This window comes from Pinus tabuliformis, chromosome X (assembly GCF_031772625.1).
Source record: "Pinus tabuliformis cultivar Carrire ecotype Pingquan chromosome X, CPIR1, whole genome shotgun sequence".
Classification (NCBI taxonomy): Eukaryota; Viridiplantae; Streptophyta; class Pinopsida; order Pinales; family Pinaceae; genus Pinus; species Pinus tabuliformis.
In genome coordinates, this window is record NC_142308.1 from 1,493,324,141 (window position 1) to 1,493,339,329 (window position 15,189).

General features: G+C 38.5%; 1 protein-coding gene across 1 annotated transcript in view; it reads left to right on the forward strand.

The window, feature by feature from the left end:
- Positions 1-2,827: 2,827 nt before the first annotated feature.
- The window catches only part of LOC149145670 (protein S-acyltransferase 11-like), a 222,231-nt gene continuing 209,869 nt past the window's right edge, over positions 2,828-15,189 (forward strand). The window contains exons 1-2 of the mRNA XM_089447556.1: positions 2,828-2,939; positions 3,084-3,184. The gene's annotated coding sequence lies outside the window, so the exon portion shown is untranslated. The remainder of the gene's footprint in view (positions 2,940-3,083; positions 3,185-15,189) is intronic.

Sequence of the window (15,189 nt, forward strand, 5' to 3'; positions counted from 1 at the left end):
GAACAAAATGATTTAGTCAAAGAGGCTACTGAAGAAATTCAGAGAGTTAAGGCCGAACTTGGAGATATGCCAGAAGAAGCCTCAAGAATAATCCAATTCCTTAACTCTAAAAATAAATATGAATTGCAGGAGTTGGACATAGCTGACAAGACTGGCACTATATGAGAGGTGAAGAAAGTGCTCACTAAGAGGAACTTAATGATGTAGCTGGAGGACAAATGCCAAACCATGGAGATGGCTATAGGCAGGTTCATGGTTAAATTTGATGCTTTGAGGCAGAAAGGTCTACCAAATCCCTTAGTGATAAATGACATATTAATGCCACATGAAGACTACAACAGGAAAATTAGAGAAGTGGCAAGAGATCAAGCCAATAATTTCTCTATGAAAGGGATGCCTACAGGAAAAGTTCTGTACCAGACTTTTGAGAACCTATTTTACCTCCAGCATGAGGTAAAACACCTTTTTGTGAACAAGCCCACCTTTGCAAAATACACAAAAGCAGATGAAGTTTACAGAAGAATGGTAAATATTAAATTACCAGATACAGAGACATGGGAAAAATTAAATGACTTACTGTAAAAAGGCAAGGTAAAAGTGGATACAGAACAATGAAAGAAAAGCAACAGGTCAGCCTAGTCAAAGAGTATCAGATGAAAGAGTATTAGTTAAAGGGCAAAGTAAAAGAACAGTCAACGTGGAAGACAAACAGCAAAGGAGAAAAGGTAGCAAAAGATCTGACAGCAGAGCCAAATAAATAGGGACAACTTGCAGTAGTTGAATATCTGTCTCTATCTTCTTGCATGAAGATATTTCTTTTTCCTAGAATAATTCCCAAGACAGTTTGGGATATTTTGTAATAAGTTTTTGTATAAATACTTCATAATTCGAAGTATAGAGGGTGGATTGCTAGACATTTCTATAGTTGTATTGATCTGAAACCTAAGGGTTCATTGTATCATTTTTTCAAGTCAGCAGACTGGACTGAGCAATAAAGACATTGCATTACAGGATTCATGTGTTGGGCCACTTCAGTGAAGTATTTTCTATTTGTCAAATTGTTATCTTCTTAAGTGTTTCACATACTTGTATGTTATCTAAATTTGAATGAAATAACTGAAAATTTATTACAGAATTTGTTTAAGTACACTTTGTCTTGAACAGTTAATCATTTTTATGTTTTCTTCTGATATCCAGAGTAGGGAATCCTTCATTGCTCCCTAGTTTCGATTGACCGCTACCATTTTCCTCATAATCCGGTTTGAGGAACCCTTAGTTGCTCCTTGGATCCGATTGAAAACCACTTCACCATTCAGCCTAAAAGATCTGAATTCACTTAGCTACCTTGCCCTGTAAACACTATCTTAGAACTTGATCTGGTCTTGTTTTCTTGACACTTGACCTCATAGCCCAATGGTAAAAGACATCCCTCTATCCATCTAAGTCAGTGATTCCACCACCAAACCAAAATCAAAACACAATCAGAGCCTAAACAACTACCTTAAAATCAATTAACTAAACAAAGTTAAATCATAAAGAGAGAGCCCTCTCTGAGCATTAGGAATGTTAGATCCTGAACTCAAAGGTAGGTTTGTGGTTACCTCTATTATTTCTTTCATAACAACTCTAGGGAAATTTTAGAGTGATAACATGGCCAACACTTGGCCAATTTTCAAGCTCTCCAAGCTCTTATTTCCTTATGTTGTTCTTTGAGGAAATTAACACCTATTATTTAGGAAATTCCCTCAATTGGATTGCGTAATTCCTCTAGGTCCTTCCTTTGACTACATGCACCACCTGTACACATGGGAATAATCTACAATTGATAGTACACAACCTTGGAATCTCCATGTCAACTGGGTAACTCGAATTCTCTGCATGCATCACTTATAATTATTTTAGGCTAATTGATCACTGAGTGTGGTTGAAGTTCCACTTCCACAACTTGACCTCCACTAGTTCTTCTAACAATTAGAACTAGTTTAACTGACCATAACTCAATTTAACTGAAATAGATTGCTACAAATTAACAATCAATCATACTGAACTGAACTCAAGCTTCCCCAACTCAAATTAACTGAGTGACAAGTGCTATGTCACATGAGTTAACTACCACCAAGATTTATGCTGAAATAGAAATTCCAATTTTCTGGAGTTTGACCAAGACAAAGTCAAATTGAGATTTTTTTGCTACATTTTCAACACAAACTTTACTTAATATTAATTTCCAAAATACCATTAAAAAATATAATCATTAATATTTATGAAATCAAAATTAAACACATTGAAAATGGTTTCAAAATTAAAATTTTTGAGAATTGTTTATGAATAAAAGATTAACAAGTAATTAGATTTTTTTACAATATGTAAAATCAATTTATATTTATATTTACATTCATTTTTATATTTTAAATGATAATTTTTAAATTATAATATTTTTAAATTTTTATATTATAAAAAAATAATTAAATTTAAAGAATATCAAAATTTTAATACATAATAAAATTTTTAAATTTATATTATGAAACAATGTTATTCATCTGGATCTTTGACAAGATCATAATTAAAATAAAACTAAATTTTAAAATTTATATTATGAAACAATATTATTCATCTGGATCTTTGACAAAATCATAATTAAAATAAAACTAATTTTATTACAATTTGTAGAGAATAATTAAATAAATTAATCTCAACTTCAATTTTAAAATGTGTAATTATATTCGTTCTATAACTAAATTTAATTTAAAAAAAAATCCTTCATAATAATTTCTCAATTAAACTATAATTCGGTTTTACCCTCCTGTAAGTTCCTCTTATCTAACCACGGGAATCGACAACGACATGTAATTGACTCATTCCGACAGCAATAAAAGAATTGGGCCGTTTCTGTTAGAAAAGCTAATCATGCATCTTTAGGAGTATGGAAGCAGCCACTGGTACTTTATTAAAAAAAAATCCTTTTGACTTTTGTTTTGATGCTTGCTTTCAATTTTTCATTGCAATCTCCGCCATTAAAAGAAAGAAAAGCCACTTAAATTTTATTTGTTCGCTGATCAATGGCGGCCGTTGCTCTGTTCAAGGATTTGGTCCAGTTATCTCGTATTATTAGCAGACTCCATGGGCGACTTTTGTCAGCAATTCTCTAAATCTGTGAAATTTCCAGATGTTTCAGTTTAAAAATGTGAGTATTTAATCTTTTGCAGGCTTGTCAATATGATTTTGCATACATCCCATGTCTATAAGAAGTTCTGGGTGTTCTTAAAAGTTAGTATTTTTGCATCGATTACCATGTCTACACATTGCTTGGACTGAAATGAACATTCAGATTTTCCATTGTGGATTAATTCATGTATAACTCAAGGAAAAAAAGGCCCTAATAACATAGCCAACAATGAAATTGATTCAGAGCCGATGTCTAGACAGTCACTATGACGAAATGGAGTGGGCTATGGCAGACATGGGATTTTATTGGTGGGTAAAGGAGATAAAACAATATGGTTTAGTATTGAGTCAGTATATCTTATGTCATACATGGGTTCAATCAAAACATCAAAACTGCAGTTGAAAATTCAAGTGCTTGATATCATGAGACTTCGGTTGCAACTCAAAGTTATGATGATGGCAAATTATTGCATTTGGTGTGATTGTTTAATATTTCTAAACAATCAGTCATAGCGGTAGGTGAGGTCCGCCAACTTCAGGAGGTGCAGTTGGATTTAGGTGGCAGTGTTGGGTGACTTTGGTGGAACTATTATCCCTTTTATGGCATCTTGATTGAAAGAGTCTGACCCTTTTTTGGGCAGTTTACATTTTAATGGGCGGTAGAGTCTATGAAGGTGGACAGTTGGTAATTCTCCTTATTCAACAATGAAGCATCATTTACAAAGAAAAGGAAAATAAATCAGGCAGATCTATGATTGGCTGTGTTATGAGTAATAAGTTGCATAACACCTTGTGTGTGCTCCAGTGCTAGTTGATCTTCTTTTGACAGGCTCTATCAGATTCTATCTTTTACATATTTGTGTTTCTCCAATGCATAATGGTTTTGATTTTGCTTTTAAGCTGTTTAAGCTTAAGGCTCCCACATAACTCCATGCTTATTAAGCTATTAAGCACCCAGATATTCTCTCTAGTTTGCGAGTTCTGCATCGGGTGCTTATAGGTTGATCATCATCATAATCTATCTACTTACAATTTTGCTCACAGCAGTTCCTGTGACCTTGGGCATGCTCTAAATCACCCTCCACAAAAGTATCCAATAAAGTTGCTTGAAATAGGGTGGTATCTGTACGGGCTTATTAGTTGAACTATGGGACCATTTTTTCATGTGTATTGTAAATTAACTGCATCAATGCACTCGAGATATTCACTTGCACCAGAGCAAAAACTTACAAGATACTACATAGGTCTCAATTGCATTCTTAGACCGCACAAGATGGGAAAGCAGGTTCTGTAGTGCATTATAACTGATCTTTCTGCAATTCACTTTTCCTCTGTTGAGCACCAATTTTAGCAATTTGTAAACTGTGTTTTGCATTTCCATGGGTGTTGCAGTTCTTATCAATTCTATCTTCAAACAAGGAAGATTTTTCAATTATACCATTTGGCATTGATTTCCACCCACTGCGGATTTTGACAGGAATTAGTGTTAGAAGAGTTTGAGAGAGGTGACAGAGACCAATATTTCATATATAAACTGTTGACACATAAATGACTGAAATGAAGTTGATGGTTTATCAAAATTAAAGCTAACATAAAACTCAGCATGAGAACAGAATATTTACAACTGAAATGAAAGGAGGGATGGATGTTCCTGAAGCTGGTTGTCGATATCTTTGCATAAATGATGCTACTGTTGAACTTTAACGAAATTGATATTGAAACTCTAATGATGTTCAATTTTACCATCATTTCAGACCATCCATTAATTTGTAATGGGTGCAGAACTTTGTGTCCTTACAGTTTAGTTGCAGATTAAATTCAAAGAACCTGAACAAAAGAATTGAAAGATTGACATCAAGATAAATAAAAGATTAAGTCCAGTTTATCATTAATTAAAATTTAAAACCTAGCTTAGCATATTCCCTGCCTGAATATAAGATCGAGAAAAATAAGGCATGTACAGAAGTAGCTAGTATTGCCACCTAATGAATGATTGCTTCTATTATTGGTAGTGGATGGTATTTGATGGAAGCATTGATTGGTACCAAAAGTAAAGGCATCTATTTCGCTAATGCCCTTGGTTGAACTGCTGACCATGATTTTTTTTTAAATTATTACACACACTCATACACATATACATTTTTAGAGGCAGAAATTGTCAGTGTCGAACTCAAAATTATGTGCGCAGCTGAGGCAAAGCAGGACAAACAAGTGATCAACCTCAAAGATATAATACTAAATAGGTATGCATATTATGAGATTTGAATAAGTGTGACTGTAGTGATTGTGCCTGAAGGGTTTTTAGGGCCATATAGTGTCTAGTGGTAAGCTGGCCTTATGAGTCAGGTCCAGGAGACAACTGGGATTCCTGTGCAAAATTGATTTATTGGCACTGAGAGTCCTTGTCCCTCACATGTGTAAAGCTAATGGTGCTAGTACCTATACAAGTACAACAATAAATAGAGATAACAGAGAAGCAATTGCTGCATATTACAGTTGGATAGTATGAGAGCTTGGGAATTTGAGTTCTTTCGTGCTGTATGGAGTATTCTCTAAACCTCATTACCACCACCTATTTTATATAGATTGGATTACATGGTGGTTACAAAATTACAATAATGGCTCAGACAAAGCAATCAGGTTTCCTTATATTCACCCAATTGTGTTTGTTGGTTTTATTTCAGCTACTTTCTCACTGGGTTGCATTGTAGGTGTTGCTGTCTTTGTGTTGTTGTTGAGCGTTGGTCCTTTGTCAGTGTGTTGTGATTCTTTTTGCCCTGCAAAGTGGAGTTGCGGGTCGAAGATCTCCACAATGACAGGTTATGGGTTTGCAGGCCTCACAAGAGTGTGTTGAGGGCCTTTTCTTGGACAGCCTGTTGGTGGGTACAAGATTACACAGCCTATTGTTGCGTACAGGATTTTAGGTCTTCATTTGCATGTGGGATTGTACAGCTTGCTGCCTTTGTGTTGTTGTTGAGCGTTGGTTCTTTGTCAGTGTGTTGTGATTCTTTTTGCCCTGCAAAGTGGAGTTGCGGGTCTAAGATCTCCACCATGATAGGTTATGGGTTTGAAGGCCTCACAAGAGTGTGTTGAGGGCCTTTTCTTGGACAGCCTGTTGGTGGGTACAAGATTACACAGCCTATTGTTGCGCACAGGATTGTAGGTCTTCATTTGCATGTGGGATTGTACAGCTTGTAGTTGTGCACCTTTCTATTATGTGCTTCTGTGTTGCTGCATTTTTTCAATTTGAAGATCTGGGGCATTAGCTTTGTAGCTTGAGTAGGTGCCTCCTCGGAGTGTAATAGTTTCCCTTGCTTCAAAGTGCTGTTCATAACTTCATAAAACTTCATCTTTGCCTATTCTAGAGTATACCGGCTTGCCTGATATCAATGTTGTCTTGCTTTGGCCATTGAAAGAATGGGATTGTTGCTAAACAATTGTGCTTCGTATGAGTGGCCACAATTTGTTCAGAGTAAAGTGGTGCAGTATACCTTGGATCCAGATCAACTTCTTGTTTTGGGAAGTTACTTGGTTGGTACAGTAGAGGTGACACGTAAGGCTTGAACATTTTAGCATTGAAAACTAGATGAATTCTGGGATATGAAGGAATGCATAGTTTGAATGAATTGTTTCCTATAAGGATCCTAGAAGGGATGATATATGGACGAGATTTTAGTGTGGGCCTAGGAATCTCTCCTGTTGTATGCACAGCCACACTTGATCGCCAACCTTGAATCTGTGAGGAACCAATGTTGATCATGGTGCTGCTTGTACTTCTTTTTGGTTTTATTAATGATTTTCACAACCTGTTAATGAACTCTATGTTTGTTTATTGAACTTTCCCGCCTTGTCTTGCTCCCTGAGTTCTTGCTGTATTGATGAAGTTTTCAGAACAATGTTGGCAATTCCAATAGAAATAGTAGTCAGAAGCCATGGTCAATTTTAAAAGGATTGTGTCTGTTGGAGTTGTGTACTGTCTGATTGTAGATATGTTGGATAAATGGCATGCTCTTGTTCCATGTGCAAGAGTGGCAATGATTATGCATCCGTAGAAGTTGTACCAGAGGCTGATTCCTAATTCCATTTGCCTATTGTTTTTGTTGAAACATAGTGGAATATCGAGGTTCACTGTCCAACATAGTCTAAAGGGACTTCCAAATATTGATGAGGAACTTGGAGTCCTGATTACAAATGGTGGACTTTGGGACATTGAAATGTGTCTATTTTGTGTAAAGAAGAGTTCAGCAACCTCTTAAGCAGTGATTGTCTCCTTCCAAGGTGTTAGGATTGTAATTTTTGAAAATCTGTCCACAACCATAAATATGCTATCATGTTGATGCTTGTTCGTTGGTAGTCTGGTTGAAAACCCATAGAAATAGACTCCCATTAGTGCATTGAAATTAGCAAGGGATGTAAATGTCCTGTTTTTAATTTGCATTGTTAACAATGCAATAAGAGATTTAGGATTTGATGGACTTCTCCATATTCCAATTTCTGCCTCATATAAGGCCTATTGATGAGGAATTTGGAGTCCTGATTACAAATGGTTGACTTTGGGACATTGAAATGTGTCTATTTTGTGTAAAGAAGAGTTCAGGAACCTCTTAAGCAGTGATTGTCTCCTTCCAATGTGTGACGAGTGTAATTTTTAAAAATCTGTCGACAACCAGAAATATGCTATCATGTTGGTGCTTGTTCATTGGTAGTCCGGTTGAAAACCCATAGAATTAGACTCCCATTAGTGCATTGGAATTAGTAAGGGATGTAAATGTCCTGTTTGTAATTTGCATTGTTAACAATGCAATAAGAGATGTAGGATTTGATGGACTTCTCCATATTCCAATTTCTGCCTCATATAGGGTCTATTGATGAGGAACTTGGAGTCCTGATTACAAATGGTGGACTTTGGGACATTGAAATGTGTCTATTTTGTGTAAAGAGGAGTTCAGCAACCTCTTAAGCAGTGATTGTCTCCTTCCAATGTGTGATGAGAGTAATTTTTAAAAATCTGTCGACAACCAGAAATATGCTATCATGTTGATGCTTGTTTATTGGTAGTCTAGTTGAAAACCCATAGAAATAGACTCCCATTAGTGCATTGGAATTAGCAAGGGATGTAAATGTCCTGTCAGTAATTTGCATTTTTAACAATGCAATAAGAGATGTAGGATTTGATGGACTTCTCCATATTCCAATTTCGGCCTCGTATAGGGCCAATAAAAATTCATTAGTAATGTTGCCAATGTTTTCCTAACCTTTGAATGGCTTGCGCCTTTACTTGGCTACTCGAATCAATTTCTGCCTTGGAGCACCTTCTCAGACCTACAGGCTACAAATGATAGGGATGGAACATGAGCTCATCTTGGCGATTGTATCCTAGCACTTGCCACCAGTCTTGGAGCTTTTGCATATATGGGTCCAAAATGTGGGTTCGTGAATATAATGATCTCCATGAGGAATAGTCATGTCCTTGAAATCCCATGATGCTTAGTGAGATAATAGTCAAGGGTTGGCTAATATGTTCAACTCCTTTGTTTGCTCTTCTCTTCTTCTTCTTGAGTAGCAACGGAAATTGTTGCAAGAACATAATCCACTTCTTGTGCTTGGTATGCTTAATCTTTGAGTATGATTGTTAGGGTTGTAAAGTTTGGTGTTCTAAGTGTGTCATTGTTTCTTTCCCCAAGAAGCAGTTTCTATAATGTTAAACTGCATGCATGATGGTATTCGTCTCTCTATTTCAAGTTGAACTTTACTACATTGCTTTGTTAAAGCATTTTGAATGATATATGATGTGTTGTAGTGCTATGTAAGGAGAACTCCGATCACATATTCTGAATTGTTTGTCTAAATCTCAAAGGGTCAGTGGAGATCCAACACTGCCAAAATTGATGGGGAGCAAACATGTTCTTTAGCAGGTTTAAGGTGCAATATTTCTTTTCTGTCCACTAAAATACTTCTTTCTTGTTCCCTTAAAGGACATTGTTGAGATCTTACAAAATATGTGAGAGCCTCAATATGAATAATTGATTTGCTAAGACTTTAGTGAGATTCTTAGGTGTTGGTTGGTCACAGATAATTCGGATATTTGTTGGGTTAAAATGGACTTGGTGCTCATCAATGATGAAGTCCAAGTTGGCAATCTTCTTGATCGAAAATATGTGGTTACTAGTTTTGGCTTGTTGTTCGTGTTAAATATCTTAAACATGGTAAGTAGATCTACACTCACAAATTTGAAACCCTAAAACAAGGAAGTAACAACTTGATTAACTCCTATCAAATCTATGGAAAGTGGAGTGCTAGGTGACAAAAACATAAGTGTTCGGATGATAAAGAGATTGCAGATCTATGATGAACACTTCATCAAACCCTAATCCAACATAAATCACAGACATGATTATCACATAAAGAAAAGTCATGGAGTGAACCCATGAAGAAGAGAACAAGAGATATGGTGCCCTTAGGCAAAAGAATCAATCTCTAATGCCAAGATGATAGTACAAAAGACTCATAAGATATGTGTTTATACACAACTTATGAGGTAGAGTGCCTTCCTTATAAGGAGGTTATGGGTCCACATAAATGCTAAGGTGAGCCTTAGGCATCTTGAATAATATAAAATAATACTGATTAGGTCAACTATAAAACCATAACTTGGTAATGTGATAATGTTTAAATTGGCAACTAGTGCCAAACTCCACACGGGTCACCTTATTTATCACCGCTGATATTTTTATTAGATTCCTCTCTTGGAGAGGTGTAGGATTGATTTAAAGATCATCCGATTCTGACATGTACAAATGAAGATATGAATTTATTTATATTATGGACAAATTGTCAAGGTCAGCGAACAAGCAAAACAGGCACACAAGCCCCCAATTCATCCTCAACGTTGCATATAAAAAGGAGACCTTAAGTCATTTTCACCATCATCTCATCACATATATCTCTCTCTCCTCTTGTGATTGGGTACACTATCCGAGGCAGTCTTCTCTCTCTCCACACATGTGAACTAGGGCTTCTATTTTCTGCGTTGACTAGTGTTGACCGAGTTGTTGGGAGGCTGTTTGACTGCGTTGACCTGTTTTGACTTCGGTTTGGGTGAGGAATCTTTGTCTAAGCAGATCGCAATTTTGGGCACGAAAATCGAGGAGTTTTGACCAACGTTGACTGTGGTTAGGGCTGACCGCAGGTTGATTGTTTGACCAGACTTTGATTGGGCAGAATTTGACTGTTTTGAGGGCTGTTTCATCTTCTTGTTTGGAGGCCGAAGTTGATTGAAGTTGACCGAGTCTTTGAGGGTCAAATCTGCGTTGTTGACCAACGTTGACTTTTCTGCTTAGGGCTCTTTTGCTGCTGTTATAAACTATCAGAATTTGTAAATTGTACTATCTCTTTTTGCTGAACTATTGAAGACTAAAAGAAGATTTGATCAAGGGTTTCCCCACATTGGGGTTTGTCTCCGATTGGTGCCACATCTTGTGTCCTCTTGTCTTGGCTTGTCTTCTACTGTTTATATTTATGTTCTATCAACATTTTACTTACATGTTCATGTGATTGCTAAACTGAAATTGATATTGGGCTCATAAAGCAATTGAAATAAAATTGCTCTAAAGCATAGAACATACCATTGTCTAAAATTAACATGGTATTGGAGTTGAGGTGAAGACAAAGCCCAAGCAAGAGTGAAAGAGCAATCACCAAAGACAGTTGGACAAGGACAAAAGACTCAATGGGTTCCTCATCCTACTTCCCAGCTAAAGACAAGCTCCATGATAAATCTGACTATCATGGATGGAAGATGTCTCTTGATTTGACCTTGGAAGAGAAGGAAGTGATGGATTATGTGCAGGGTAAAATCCCTGAGCCTCCTTCAAATGCACTGGCTGCTGCGAAGACCAAGTACAATAAGGTTGAAGTCAAAGCGAAGAAGATTATCAGGGATTCCATTGACAAGCATCTGGTGGCCTATATCTCCGAATTGAAGACCTCCAAGGAGATATATGATAGGTTGGTCGGCATGTTCAAGGTTAGTAATGCTAATCAAATTCTCTTTCTAAAGAATAAGTTGAACAATATTAAGAAGGGCAAGGACAAGGACCTTTAATCATATTTATTGAGGATCACCGAGATCAAGAATGATCTACTTTGGATTGGAGAAGTCATTCCTGACAGGGAACTTACTCTCACCACCCTTAGAGGACTCCCACCTGAGTGGTATGTATTTAGAACCACTATACTCAACAATGATCAAAATCCAGGGTTTGAAGAATTGATGTCAAGATGCATTCAAGAAGAAACAAGAATGGTGGAGCAAGAAATGCCTTCTAATAAAAGCAACCCCACTGCATTCTCCGTTCATGCCAAAAGGAGGAATAATGTAGGGTCTAAAGGTCATTTCCATGGAAAGCCTGGATCTAAGGGAGGAAGGAAGGGCTGGTGCTTTGTTTGCAATAAGTTTGGCCACTATGCAAGGGAGTGTCCTAATAAAAGGGATACACCTCGAGATGATGACTATCATAACAACTATAGGGGCAATTTCAACAACAACAACGATCAAAGGAATGGCAGGTCCAATGGCAAAGGAAAAAGGAATGTAGGACATCAAGGAAATGGTTGACCCTCCAAGAAATCAAGGAACTCCTGGTACGATGAATCCAATGTTGTTAACAATAAGCAAAAATCGTACTATCTTATATTGACCCTCTCCACTGCCTCTCCTCCGGACACTTTGGGAAATTGGCTGATTGATAGTGGTGCCTCAAGGCACTTCACCAGATACAAGGAAGCCCTCTCTAATCTGATAGAAAAGGAGACAAACTTGGAGATCATCCTTGGAGATGATGCCACCTATCCCGTGAAGGGAGTAGGGAATGCTACCCTTCAATTGAATCAAGGTAACACTATTCATTTGCAAGAAGTATTATATGTACCTGATCTCAAGAAGAACCTGGTGCCCTTTTCAACAATGGAAGATAAAGGATTCAAGGTGGCTTTTCTTGATGGAAAGGTACATGTTTGGAAAAGAAATTTCAAGGATGCTTTTACTCTTGGGTTCAGGGTTGACAATTTGTATCAAGTTGGAGGAAGTCCATTGGGAGCCATGTCTTGCGACACATCTCTACAATCTGAACTATGGCACCGAAGGTTCACCCATCTTCATTATAAGGCCCTACCCGATGTGAGACAGATGGTGACAGGTATGCCTGAGTTCAAAGTAGAGCATGAAGGTGTATGTTCGGGATGTGCCGAAGGAAAACTTACAAGGGGACCATTCCCCTCAAGTAATAGCAAGACCACAAACATATTGCAATTGATCCACTCCGACATGTCTAGTATGATGCCCGTAAACTCCTTGGGAGGATACTTATATTATCTGTGGATGATTATTCTCACAAGACTTGGATCTACTTCTTGAAGAAGAAGGATGAAGAGTTCACCTAGTTCTGACATTTCAAAGCCTTGTTTGAAAACCAATCCGGGAAGAAAATCAAGATATTGAGGACTGATAATGGGATCGAGTATGAATCTCATGAATTCCAAGATTATTGCAGAGAAGCTGGCATTAAGAGGGAGACTACAATGCCATACACTCCTGAGCAGAATGGTGTGGCTGAAAGGAAGAATCGCTCTATTATAGAAGCTGTCCGTGCCATGCTTCATGATCAAAGCCTTCCGAAGTTTCTATGGGGTGAAGCTGCAAATATCGCCGTGTATGTTCAAAGATGATGCCTGATGTTGATGAACCTATGGATCCTATTGATCCACTCGTCATGAGCCTTCCTCATCCAAGAGGAGACCCTCATGGCTTAGGGAGACTCTCGAAGATGCTGAGAGGTACATTGCACCAAGTGGGACTTTCCGTGAAAGCAAGAAGCCGAACAGGTACCAAGGATATTTGATCGCCATGAGCACTATCATTCAAAATTAGCCTTCATCATTCGAAGAAGCCGTGAAGCAACAAGTATGGAAGGATGCTATGAATGAAGAATACGAGTCAATTATGAAGAATGATGTCTGGGATGTGGTCCCTAGACCCCAGGACAAATTGGTTGTCACTTCTAAGTGGCTCTACAAAATCAAGCATGGAGCTGATGGAAGTGCAGAAAAGTTCAAGGCTCGCTTTGTTGCTCGAGGCTTCTCTCAAAAGGAAGGTGTAGATTACGATGAGATATTTGCACCTATTGCCCGATACACCACCATCCGCTCGATCATAGCCCTTGCTACCTCGCAAGGATGGAACCTACATCAGATGGATGTCAAGACCGCCTTCTTGCATGGTTCAATCAAAGAGGAAGTCTATGTGGAACAACCCGAGGGGTTTGAAGTTCATGATTGAGAATCTCATGTATGCAGGTTGAAGAAAGCTCTCTATGGATTGAAGCAAGCACCTCGGGCTTGGTATGAGAGGATCGATAGCTATCTGATGAAGCTAGGATTCACTAGAAGTGAAGCCGATCCAAACCTTTACTTTAAGGTTGAAAATGATAAACCTCTCATTCTGGTACTTTATGTGGACGACCTCTTTTTGATAGGTGCAGACCCTCTCATTCACAAATGTAAGAGGGAGTTGGCTTCTGAATTTGAGATGAAGGACTTAGGATCGATGCACTATTTCCTAGGGTTGGAGGTCCGCAAAAGCCAGGTGAAATTTTCCTCTCTCAAGGAAAATATGTTGTGAAGATATTGGAAAGATTTGGGATGGTGGACTGCAAGCCTGTGACTACTCCGATGGAACTTAACTTTAAGAAGTTATGTGGTAGTGCTGCTGGACCTAAATTGGGAAATGCTTCTGAGTATCATCAACTCATAGGAGCACTGATGTTCTTGGTGAACTCCCGTTCGGACATATGTTTTGCAGTTAACACATTGAGCCAATACATGGTTGAGCCTCATCATATACATTGGATTGCCACCAAGAATTTTCTGAGATATCTTCGGGGCACAATCACTCATGGACTGAGATACACTGTCGGAAATGTAAGGCTGCATGGTTATTCTGATGCTGATTGGGTTGGCAGTGTGGTGGATCGTAAGAGCACTTTTGGATGCTATTTTTGTTTGGGTTCTGCTTCGATATCCTGGATGAGCAGGAAGTTGAAATTGGTTGCCTTGAGCATTGCCGAGGCCCAATACATAACTGCTAGTATGGCCTCCTGTGGAGCTGTCTGGTTGAGGAAGCTCTTCAGTGAGCTGTTTGGAAATCTGCTGGATACCACCGCGATCTTTTGCGACAACCAGAGTGGGATCTGATTATCAGAGAATCCCGTGTTTCATGATCGCTCTAAGCATATAGTTATCAGGTACCACTTTATCTGGGATATGGTACAACGAGGATCAATAAGGCTCAATCACATTGGGACTGATGAGCAGGGCGCTGATATTCTGACAAAGCCCCTGGGGAAGGTCAAATTCTTGGCCTTCTGAGAACGACTTTGAGTCGTGGAGAGACCCTCTTATGAGGGTCCTGTATGAGATGGACATTGAGCTCTGGGAGCTCCGGGGGGCTTGGGGTACTTCTTGGAGCGGTGAGCAACCATAGGGTGAGTGGTTCAGCCTTCCCCTAGTGGTTTGTTGTGTACAGGGTGAGTGGTTCATCCTTCCCCTGTGATACCCCTTGGCGACATGTGAGCAGGACGAGTGGTTCATCCTTCTCCTGCCAAGACATCCTACCCATGCAGTCTGGGACTCATGGGAAGTACCTCTCATCTGGCCAATGAGTAGGGAAATGAGGATAGGGACCATAGTACTATCGATGGACGCATCGTGTACTACCGTACTCCCTATGCTAGGATGTCCGATATTGATCTAGGATCAATGGGAACTGACTTCGGGTTAGTAAGAGTGGTATGAGACACTCTTTTGATTGGGACTGACTTCGGGTCAGTAGAGAATGGTATGATACATTCTCAATCACTTCTTCTTCTTCATAGTTCAGCAGAGTAGTGCATGGATGGCAGAGATGGTACAGATTGGCAGATGGATTAGTAGGTGGAGTTCTCCCTAGTTGAGAGGGAGTGTTAAAAT